Consider the following 12,386-nt stretch of genomic DNA (forward strand, 5'->3'; position numbering starts at 1 on the left):
ATAATAAATATATATATGACTTTGAGTGACGCCTTTTTTGGTATGCTATATTTGGAGGCATACCAAAAAAGGCATCACTAAGAGTCTTTTGTATCCAAAGTTTTAGTGACAAAAATACATATCAATGTTTTGGGGTCCGCTACCCCGGCGCCAGTATACAAATACAACGTCGTATACAACAATTACAACAAGGTGAATGAATGTGGACATATGAAGGGCACACAGATGGATAAGAATAATTATATATATATATATATATATATATATATATATATATATATATTAGAATATAATATATATCACAGACCCGCAATAGTCATCTGTATTCTGTAGACAAATCCGATCATCGCTGCTGGGGAACGGACGGTCAGTCTGCCTCTTGACAGTCGTTCTGTCTGATATCTATCTATCTATCTATCTATCTATCTATCTATCTATCTATCTATCTATCTATCTATCTATCTCTAGCTGGGCTTCATGTGCTGTATCTCATTGTTGTTATTATTATTATTATTATTATTATTATTATTATTATTATTATTATTAATATTGTATTATTATATGGGGCTGCTGTGTCGCTGTACAGGGTAATGATGCCGGCTGTGAATGGTACAGATTGCTCAGGAGTGGCAGTGTATGAGACAGCATTGAGCACAGGGATTAAAGGAAAAATAACTGCAAAATAAATAGTGCCACCACTTTTATCTCCAGGACAGGTTATAATAAAACGGGGGTAACCTGAAGGTAGTTTTGTTAATGAATTATGGAGTTCTCCACTTTCTTCTTCTTCCTCCTCCTATATTCATTATTATCGCGTCCACACATCCCCCGGGCTGCCCACCCGTGTATCACTGGATTGCACGTTGTACAGAACTACAAACAGTGTGTGTGTGTCTGTGTGTGTATATATATATATATATATATATATATATATATATATATATATATATATATATTAGAAGGATGTGGTGTACAATGTAATAATATTGTTATGCATACAGATAATTTAGATCAGGCTGCGCTCTGGGATACTGGTGTGTAATCACCTCTGATACTCAGAAGATTATCTGCTGATATGTTTATACAAAAAAAAAAAATAATGAATTTATCATATCATATATTCACATACATTACTAAGAGTGCCCCACACAATAGACTTCTTGGTCTGCCTGCGCAGAAACCCTTTTTTTCTAGTCACTCCTAACTACGCTTACTATGGTTGGTTAATATACTTAATACATTTCTCTATAGTGCAGAATCCCTTTTCCCAATTCCCTTTTTCCCCCATAAAATGATAATGCAATGTATATACAGTCACTGTCAGTGCATACATAGGAGAGCCCGTCATACACTACATGGGCAGGTGACACAGGCAGAATATGTCTTGCTATTGTCGCACACACAATTTGCATTGCATAACAAGCTTTTTCCTTTCAGTTTTATATTGTGCAGTGTATGTAAGTACTATACAAATAAGAACCAATCTGCTACTTTACGGTGCTTCATTTTAAATACTAAATACAAAAGAATATAACGTTGAATTAAACTGTAGGTTGTGTAGTGTGAGAGCAGCCGGACACGGGTGATACTGTCCTGAGTGGGTGATGTGCGTGTGTGTAGTTACACGAGTAAAATACAAGGTACTCAGGTTATATAAGAGCAATCAGGATTCCTGATAACAAATGTGCAGGTTGTACATGAACTGTACATGACAATATTATCTTTATTGGCATGGCTGAATATATGTATTTATGTGATTAGATAACGCTATAACTGTGGCTGTCAATCACGGTATTAGCACTGACCCAGACATAACATATAACAGGAATACATCAGATTATATACCTGGGGGTGACAGTGGTCTGAGTACAGTTTACCCAGGATGAAGATAGGGCAATGTCTGTGCCAGAGACCAGGTGGAAGTGGGAAATGTGTAATAAAATCGGAGGTTAAACTAAGCCGAATTATGTATCACGTTGTAACCTTAGTAAGTTTTAATGTTTCATTATATAACTTGCATTAAATGTATCTATTTATTCATTGATCCGTAGTGGAAAGAGAGCCAGGTATTGCAGTATTATGTGTGTGTTTTATACTTTTTATACTTAAGGTAGTGTATGTATATATATATATATATATATATATATATATATATATATATATATATATATATAATCAGTCTGAACCTTCTGCACAATAATGACAACTCTAGTTCCTTTCATACTAATATTACAATAATCATTCACATCGTTCAGTTTTTCATGCGAATTATATATATATGGAGTCCTGTGAACCTGATGAAATACTGAAAAATAAAACCAATGAAGTTTAATGGAAGTATTCATGCAGGTATAGGCAGCAGAATGCCAGGTACATAACATAATCCTAACCCAGTAATCCAAATGCATCATTTGTGAAATCTGAAAGTGAAATAAATTACAGTAACTGCATGTAAAATAAAATTATAATGAATTCACCATTAAGTACATATGAAACGGTCATGAAATCTGCATAGAAGACATACGTTTGTCAGTGAATATTTTGTTGCATTTTCAAGACATGGGGAAAAAATGGTACAATAATAAAAGTACAGAAAATAAAAGTTACATCTTTTTGCTTGAAGGGGTCTGTGGAAACTGCAATAAAAAAGTGAAACCTTTTTGATGGAAGGGGTTTGTGTGTGTGTATATATTTATATAAACTACTCAAAGCATGGAGAGAAGGGTTCTGTAAAAAAAATACATATTGCACTATACAAGGTAAATTGCATCCATTAAACTCTGCAATTAAAGTGTGATCAGGCAGTGTGAGCCCCATCTTACACAATATGCATGTGATACTGGTACTGTGCCTTTATAGCTCTCTTTTGAAGGAAAAAAGTTAGATTTATGCAAGTTTTCTGCTCTCTTAAATGCATTTTTTTGATTCTGAAATTAAAATTTTAATTACAGGTCAGTTCAGTTTCTTTTTCAGTTTTTACAAAGAGTGAAAGGAAAAATGAGAAATTCAGTTGTAGGTTTCTCTTCTTCTTTTGTAGTAGCTTTTCATGCATATTACCTTGTACAGTGATATGCTTTCCCTTATTAGCAGATTTGTTTTCACAGAATCCATCTCCCCATGCATTGAGTATTATATATATATAAAAGTACATTAGCTACAATATCAATATGATTGCTAAGTGTGGGCATGAATCACTGTTAGCACTTAGGTACATTATGGTGCTGAAATGGTTAAGCTCCGTAGGAAAATTGCACTTTTTATTGTCTGAAAATAATTTGCTTTTGGAGGTCAGAGTTTTCTGTTTGTCTATACACGTGATGTAATGGGATGACCACCTTCACTAGGTGTTTACTTATTGGTGTGTAGCTGATGTCCTGCAGTTATTCTCCCATATCTGCTGCAGTCCCTACATTTCCAACTGCATGGGCAACCCTCACAGGTGTCTATGGGGTTTGTAGTTTGTGTTGAGTCATAAGAGAAGTGACTCAAGGAAAGAGTTTTCCTTTGTTGGTGCACTCTTAATTTTAGATAATTCTTATTCTTATATTACATATTAATACGGCATAAAACTTAACTTTTAATTAATCAAACAGACAAACACAAAAAGACATATACAATAGATCTGCTTGCAATTGAAGCATATAATCCTACAGATCACTTACTCCCTTTAGGAGCATTAAATGTAAAATTGGCTCAAGAAATAATCAATATTGGTCTATTATAATGCCTTTAAACTGTGACTGAGTATTTGCAAATTGTTTAATACATCATTATCCATTACATTAGTGTTAGCAGACCATTTTTTGAACAAGAAAAGTAGAAAGTGAAATATCTCAGTAAAAAAACCAATCTATTATATCATTCCTGTATTGGACTTATAATAATGGGCCAAAAGAGAGTGTATATTGTTTACAGCAAGACTACTACATCCAAATAATGAATTTTTCTTTGTCCTGTGCGGTTTCGAATAATTCCCTTCCCCCCCCCTCCCTTTTCCTCTGTCGTCTATGGGGTTTGCAAAGCTGACAGATTTACCAAGCAGTTTGGCCCCCGCAGATAACACCATCTGTTCCTCCAGAACCATCCCCGGCAATGGCCGCTGCACATGTGTGGTCAGTACACTGCGCAGGAGACCCTATAGAGGAGCACATCACAGGGATGGTTTACTTTCGGCTCCTGTCCCTGCATGTGGTATTTGATACATTCGGGTGGTATTATTACATACTGCTATGCGATTTTGGGCACTAATATCGCAGTGAGTATGTGTTTATTGATAAATGAGCCCCCTAAAGATATAGCTGAAATGTACAGAAGGACGTTGGAGAGGACAATGTGTTTAGTAGCAGGAGGGTATTTACACACCAATACCAGCAGTCACTGCATTATATGTTTGTAATAACATTTATTACATCCGTACAGTTATACTATAAATGTAATTTAGAAAACGTATAAGAATGGTTCATATTATGTAGTTAAAATTAACACTTTGCTTATACACCTCGAAGAAATCCATATTACAGCCTATCAATTCACTAGGAACTAATTTGTGCCTCATGCCTCAGCAATGTCCATTAATACCTCATGTGATAGAGTTTTAATGAATATTGGTCCAACTCCATAAAATGACTGTCTCCACTATTAGAGACCTTTGGAGCCAGGCAATATATTGCAGGAAGGGGGATGTGGTATGATCCCAGCTGAAGTAGGAAGGGTCTGGTGAGGTAAACTGTGCAGGGATTAATTGGATGGAGTGGGGGGGGGGTGTAGTGAGTTAGATTAGTTACGTACGGTGAAGGGGGAAATAAGCAGACACCAGCATCTAGCTAATGGATGACATCTCTTTGTTGTAGATGGTGAATCATACAGCAGTTAGGCAGATGGAGGTCCTTTGAATTAGTGGTGTGTGAGTTGCTTACCACTGGTGGTTGCTGAATTAGTATTAGTAATTAGTCAGTGATATTTTTATGTCTGTACAGGGTGTGTAGAGGTAGTCTGGTGCAGGTGCTCTGTTGAGGTAGTGCAGATGGCAGAGTATGGATTAATGAGGCGGCAGCTCAGAGAAACTCTTGTCTACAGTAGAAGAACTTTTTAGTTGGATTATGTAAATTGTGATTTTTATTGAGCTTTGTGTTATGTCATTCATGTTTTTTTTATTTAAATGTAATTTATGTTTGCGCTTTGTTAATAAAGTTTCTGTGGCCATTACCACATTCCATGTCATACGAGGTGTGGCCATTAAATAACGAGACTGTACATGTAAAAAATAAACCATATTGCATGAGTTAGAAGGGAGTGTGGGAACATTGACACTGGACTATCACAAAACGTTTTTGCATGTTTCACACTTCTCACACAGACAGTTTGCTGTCACACAGCATTTAAAAGAAGTTGTTTTTCCTGTGTCGTAAAAATGCCTAGTTCAATAGTAGAGCAACACGTTAACTTAAAATTTTTAGTTAAACTGAAGAAAATGCCCACCTAATCTTTCCGTATGCTATCCAAGGCTCACTGGGCAAATTGTACGTCATGTGCACGTGTGTTTCAGTGGCAAAAAGATTTAGTGACAATCGTGAGGATGTCGAAGATGATGAACGTCCCTGAAGGCCTTGCACATCAAAAAACAAATGAAAATGTGGAAGAAATTGAAAAAAAAATTTAATTGACTATTGACTCAGCATCAAAATGATAGCAGAAATGGTAAACATCGACAAATAAACTGCTAGGCAAGCTTTGAATGAAGATCTTAACATGACAAAAGTTTGTGCTAAGATGGTTCTAAGGGGCCTATGTATCAAAGCTTGATGTGAGATAAATATCACCAACCAATCAGCTTCTAACTTACATTTTGCAGGTGGTGTTTAAGAAATGATAGTTTGGAGCTGATTGGTTGGTGATATATATTTCACAATTTTATCTCACATCAAGCTTTGATACATATGCCCCTAAGGCTTCTCACTGCCGAGAAGATCGAACGTACATTTGTACAGACATTTTGGGACAAATTCAAGCAAATTCAAATTTTTTTTTAAATATTGTTTTTATTGAATCACCATATAAAGCAGTCAAAAAGAAAACACTTAAAAAACAAACAGTAATTATTACATGTCACTTCCATAGTACTGGGTAGAATCATAGACAAAAGAGAATCAATACATCATAACAATAATGTATTTATAATGTTTAGGTGAACATAAAAAATATAATTATTCCACCAGAGACCTTAGTCTTGCGGATTCACATTTGTTAGATAAAGTTATTACCTGTGATGAAACATGGATCTTCCAGTACAATCCTGAGACAAAATGCCAGTCCATGTACTGGAAAACACTCATTACCAAGAATGAAGAAAGCAATTCAAAGCCATGTTAATTGTTTTCTTTGATATCAACGGTGTTATTTTGGAAGACTGGGTACCAGAAGGTGCAATAGTGAATCAACATTACTACAAATATGTTCCACAAAGTTTGTGAAAGAATCAGAAGAGGCCAGAGTTGTGGAAAAATTGGTTTCATCCTCGATCAGGACAATGCACCAGATCTCTCTGTGAAGCAGTTTTGGCCGAGTAACAGATTGCAGTGCTAGAACACCCTCCATACTCGCCAGACCTAGCACCATGTGACATCTTTATTTTCCCTAAAGTCAGATCTGTACTCAAGGGAACACGTTCTACTTCAGTTACTGAGGTAAAGAAGAAAACAATGGAGCTGTTAAGACAGCTGACAGATAATGAGCTACAGCCCGGCTTTCACCAATGGAGAATAAGAATGCAGCTGTGTGTGGATGCAGAAGGGGAACAGAGTTAAAATGTACTTAATATAATTAAACATAAATTTTGCCATCAGTCTCGTTATCTAATAGCCTTTACTTCATGTCAAGAGAAGTATAGCCTTCACTCTAGTCATGTAGACAACAGATGCTCTATAAGCCACACTGTAGCCATAATTGTGACTGAGACGGTATGTACATTGGTTACAAATAGAAAATCCCTAACAGTGTAAAGCATTTAAAGTTGCCTAGGGTATTGGAATTCTGCTTACTGACAGGAGTAATTAAGATTTATAGGAGGTACAATATATATTTTTTAAACTGTCCTTGCTGTCCCAAATGGTTTTTGTTTCCATATTTCCTGTCACAGGGTGTTTGCAGTCAGCACTTTCAGTAGCTACACACAAAATCCTCATACTTCATTTGATAGGATGACCCAGATTTGCAGTGCTAGTGATATTTATGTTTTGTATACATATAAGGCATTAATATTGCCATGCAACCAGTACCATGTAATATGGGTAAAACCTAGTGCAGGCATATTTATATTGTTTTAGTTTCATATGATAGCTTATTTAAAAAGTTGGCTTATCTTTACAGAGATCTGGATGTCAAAAAGAAATATGTTTTTTTGTAACTTCCTCTATCTAGTCTCTATGACAAGGAGATCTATTGGTTTCCCCTCTGTCCTGCAGGGCCTTGAGAAAAATGCCTAATGCAGATTATTTTATGCAGCAGAAGACATAAGCTTTATACTCTGTGCAATATGGATATCATGGTAGCAAGTTGTATACTTTGTAAAATCATTACCATGGTAACAAGCGCTATACTGTGTAATATGGTCACCATGATAGCAAGTTGCACACGCTGTAATATGGTTACCATGGTAACAAGCTCTATACTCTGTGTTATATGTTCATCATGTAACATTACATAAGTCATGCTCAATAAAAAATACATGCGCACAAATGCTTTATTTCTGTGTTTGACAACATTCATGATAGATGACAATACAATCTTTTTGTCTTACTTAAGCACACAAGTTAATGAATAATCCTGTAATCTCCAATCAGTGTATGAGTCAGGAAAATGTATGTATACAGTTAAAATTGCAACTAAATGTAACCCTATTTTAAATGATCCAGATGTGTTTTATTTCAGTATTTAAATACACTATATGTTCTTTAGAATGTAAGCTCTTTCGAGCAGGGCCCGCTACCCTTTTGTGCTTCTCCCTACTGTATTTTCATTTCTCTCTTACTCCCCACTAGGGCAGCTAACACTCGGCTGCTTATGTGGGTGTAAAGGTCGCTAATATAGCTATAGCTAATATAGCTATGTTTATTATCCATGTCCGTGTCCTGCTTTGTATAGTATTGTAAGTCGCTGGTTACTTATTTGTATATGTACTTTGTAAGGCGCTGCGGAACACTTGTGGCGCCATATAAATAAATGATAATAATTCTGCAAAAAAAACAACAACACATCTTGTAAACCTACACATATGAAAATGATGTGGAAAAAAACACCACGTTACCATGCTTACATTTAGCTTGTGGTTACCAACTACTGTATACTCACCCACACATTATAGAAACACTATATAGGCAGTATGCCCCAGAGCACTAACATTTCTATTCAGTATATTTTATCACTAAAAAGAAAAGGTTAGGAAAAATCATGATGCACAGCAAAATACCATATAGAACATCTGGGGTCTGAGACAAACATGCAAGTAATTCCAATCATCCCACAATCCCTCTGAACTATTTATTCTAAAATGATGAACAAAGCCATAAAAAAGGGAAACAAATAAATACAATTCTTTCTCATACATTTTTAATTGAAAAAGTTATACTCAGTATAAGAAAAGTGTCAGTTACTCATCATGTTTAGCTTTCTAATATGGTGTTGGGAACAAGTATGTAAATAATACAGAATTTACTTTCTCATGGAAAACACATTTTCTGATAATCTATACAGTTTAGTCACATGCTAATTGGGGACTTTAAAGTGGTGCCTTCAGTGCTTTGCCTTGAAACGACCCTGAGTGAAGTATGGAAACCAAGACACCAATTTTCTATATTTTTAAAATTTCCTCAATCTAATAAAATTAATTTCCAGATTCCTGTTGGAGTGCTAGGTACTGCTGCTCTGGTGACAAAGTAAGGCTTATAGTTTACTTGTTATAGAGATAAAGGGACCCTATGTATCAAAGCTTGATGAGAGATAAAATTGTGAGATATAAATCACCAACCAATCAGCTTCTAACTTACATTTTATAGGCAGTGTTTGAAAAATGAGTTAGGAGCTGGTTGGTTAATACTTTTTCTCTCACAATTTTCTCTCTCATCAAGCTTTGATACATAGGCCCCAAAAATTGGGACCGTCCTGAGAAAATAAAGTCCCCGAGTCTTTATAGTGCCTAAAGCTGCATACACACACACAACGATTTTGCAAATGAACGATTTTAGTAAACGATTCTCGTTCATTTTTCCCTTGAAAAAATGAACGAGAATCGTTTACTAAAATTGTTCATTTACAAAATGTAGTGAACGATTTTTTTGAGCAACAAACGATTTTTGTAACTTTCCCTTAATGAAAATCGTTAAGTTGCTCAGTCAGAATGGACGATGAACTGCAAACTACAAACGTTGAACGCACATGAACGATACTCATTCATCGTTTTAAGTCAGAAACTGAACGATTTTACAACAATTGAACAATAATGACATCATTATAGTTAAATCATTCAAAAAATCGTTGTGTGTATACGCACCTTTAGTATTCAGTAACAACACCTGATTTCATTTGAAAGCTCATGTCTGTAGAATAGTTAAACATTTGGCTCTGTCCTGGTCTGAAACCATAGAGCCATTCCCTATCCCTCTGTCATGCAATAGCACCAATATAGGACATGCATTATTTTCATTAAAAACACAAATCAAGCCCAAAGAATTTAAATAGCTGATCTTACCACTTACCCACATGTCAAGGTCATGCTTGGACCGAGGAGTTTGAATAAAGTAGAGCTAGGTCCACCTGGAGCCATGGGCTCTGTGCTACCTCACCAGATGCCTCTATCACCAACCAGTGGCTTATATAAAGATCAGTGTTATTTTATTGTCATATAGAATTTGTTGTGTGTAATATAATCAGAGAAGCAGCCCAGAAGCCAGAGAGGAAGGAATCAGGTAATTGCAGGCAGAAATAGAGCACAAGGAAACAAGCAGAAGTCAGTGCATTGGGTAATGAAGCAGAGGCACAGGCAGGACTGGCTGACTCACTCACTACTCAGGTAACTATAGTAGATGCAGCAAGGCAAGATCACAGGTACAGCAACAACAATCAGGGACATGGAAAGCTTCTGCATTTACCGAGCCTAGTACTTCCTCTGATTCACCAATGATTATGAACAGATGAAGCTTATTGGGTAATTAGAAATCCTTGGGAATAGTCTCTCATGACCCTGCAGTTCAGGGCTATTGCTCTCAGTGGCAGATAAGCATGCAAGGCATCAACACAACATACACAATCCAAGATAAGTACAGAGTACAAACAGTAGTGTAACTTATGTTTGGTTAGTTAAGCTGGTGAAAAGATATTACCACTGCTACACTATTAGGAGGCTGTGTGGTGCTGGTTTTATCTGTGTGGCGTTTGTATGTTTATATAATTAAAGGATAATACAGAGAACACATTCAATATTAAACAGATATTTCACAACTGGGATAGAGCAGATCACAGTTAAAAAGATACACGTTTATTGGACACTAATAAGGACATAAAATAAAGATCAAACTCGGGGGGCTTAGGCCCCTACTTACTAGAATCCGCATTTGAAATGTGGAAATGCTCTTTGAATTGTATGGCACACCCAAAAGATTATTTCTGAATTGTATGGCGGTGTAGAAAATGTTCTCTGTATTGTATGGTGGTCACTTAAAGCCTCTCTGTTTTGTATGGCAATAACTAGTATTTTCTCTGTACTGTGTGGCAGTCACAAAAATGCCATCTATATTGTGTGTTGGTCACAAAATGCAAAATTGTATAGTGTATCCATTGGCGATTTCTATGTGTCCAAACAAAATTATATCTTGGCACAACCAACCAAAAAACTTTGTAGGGCAGGTATTGTTTGAGATCATGTCGAGCTAATGCCCAACTCCCCCTTCCCCCTTACTGTCATTTTATTCTGGATTTAACACTGTTTGTATTTGTAGTTGTACAGTGTATTATGTAAAAACAAAAAAGGCTGGTTGATAGTGAAGTCACTTTATAGGTGATCTGCATCAGGTGCACACTCATGCTTCAATGAAAGAAGCAGGGAAAACAAAAAACGAATTTTTATTGTGCACATGTAAAAAGTGTTAATGGTATTGTTATTATTGTGTTATCATGTTTAGAATTCATGTTATTAATAAATCTAATATTTTCAGTCATATGTGCATGTGAGGGGCTGGGTGGAGGGTATTGTGAGGCTTAGCTTAGGATGCCTAGAAACCTTGTACCGGCCCTGGTCCCCCTGCAGCGCCAAGGTACATATTTTGTTCCCAATTCTGTGTGAGCCATTTTCTACTAATGGCAATAACTAATATAAACAAAGTTTGTGCAAGGTAATGTACATGATGTGCTGTAGATGCAAAGATGTTTTCAGAGTTTGGTACATAGGGGTAGGATCGTAGGCTCCATTTCTGTGAAATCTCATGCATTTGATTATTAGTACATTTATGGAAAAAACGCTTGATAGGCCCCTAAATAATTGTTACAACCTGTAGGAAACTTAGGACCCGACTCAGCACGGATCACAACGCTGCGTTCCCACGCACCCGTCCATTGCAAAATGATGCAAATGAATGTGATTGCATTGCCACCGCAGCACAATATGCCGGCCCCCAGCACTACATAAAGCCGTCCCCCTACACCTTACTTACAGCCGGATTAGTTAGCAAGACAGCGAAAACATCAAGAACCATCGAACCCATACACACAGTTGTTGTTGACCTGACCCTCCCTCATAAACAGCTAACTCAGTACTCAGGCTGTGTATGACGTCACAGTGGCTAATGTATGCACACCCCTGTAATGGCATTCTAATGTACTGGCACGCCTGCGTTTCTCTGATCACCATCCCCAAACGGTCACTTCTTGTCAATCACTCTGCCATTCCTCTGCGTGCTCACTGCGATGGCATCCCGATCGCAGTGGCTGGTTCGCGTGCGCAGATTGCAAACATCGGCCGGGTGCATGTGAATACAGCATTTCGATCCGTGCGGAATCAGGCCCTTAGTTCCTCCCAACTACTGGTCCTTTGTACAGATACTCTAAACCCTAAAATAGTTACTTTCTGAGCTGTTCATACATCTATGTGCACTGGCAATGTACACAGGAAGCAGTGCAGAAGGGTGGTATTCACAGCAATTGCTGTCGCTGGGCTGCCTGCTAGCTCAGTGCTAAGGGCGGTATCCAATTATCTCCGAACATTGTTTGGGCGCTAATGGATCCCCTGAGGCTATCCATTTAGCTCTGCCGTCTGGCCCGACGCTGGCACTTATCAGGGATTTTTTATCGGGGCCTGATCTGTGGAAAGTGAAGGTTTTTTTTGCCGCTGCGATGTCGAA

General features: G+C 37.0%; 1 long non-coding RNA gene across 3 annotated transcripts in view; it reads left to right on the forward strand.

Annotated features, from left to right (window-relative positions):
- Window positions 1–12,386, forward strand: part of LOC148518401 (uncharacterized) — an 816,630-nt gene that overhangs the window by 773,017 nt on the left and 31,227 nt on the right. The window lies entirely within an intron of this gene.

This window comes from Taudactylus pleione, unplaced genomic scaffold (assembly GCF_031769625.1).
Source record: "Taudactylus pleione unplaced genomic scaffold, aTauple2 ptg000201l, whole genome shotgun sequence".
Taxonomy (NCBI): domain Eukaryota; kingdom Metazoa; phylum Chordata; class Amphibia; order Anura; family Myobatrachidae; genus Taudactylus; species Taudactylus pleione.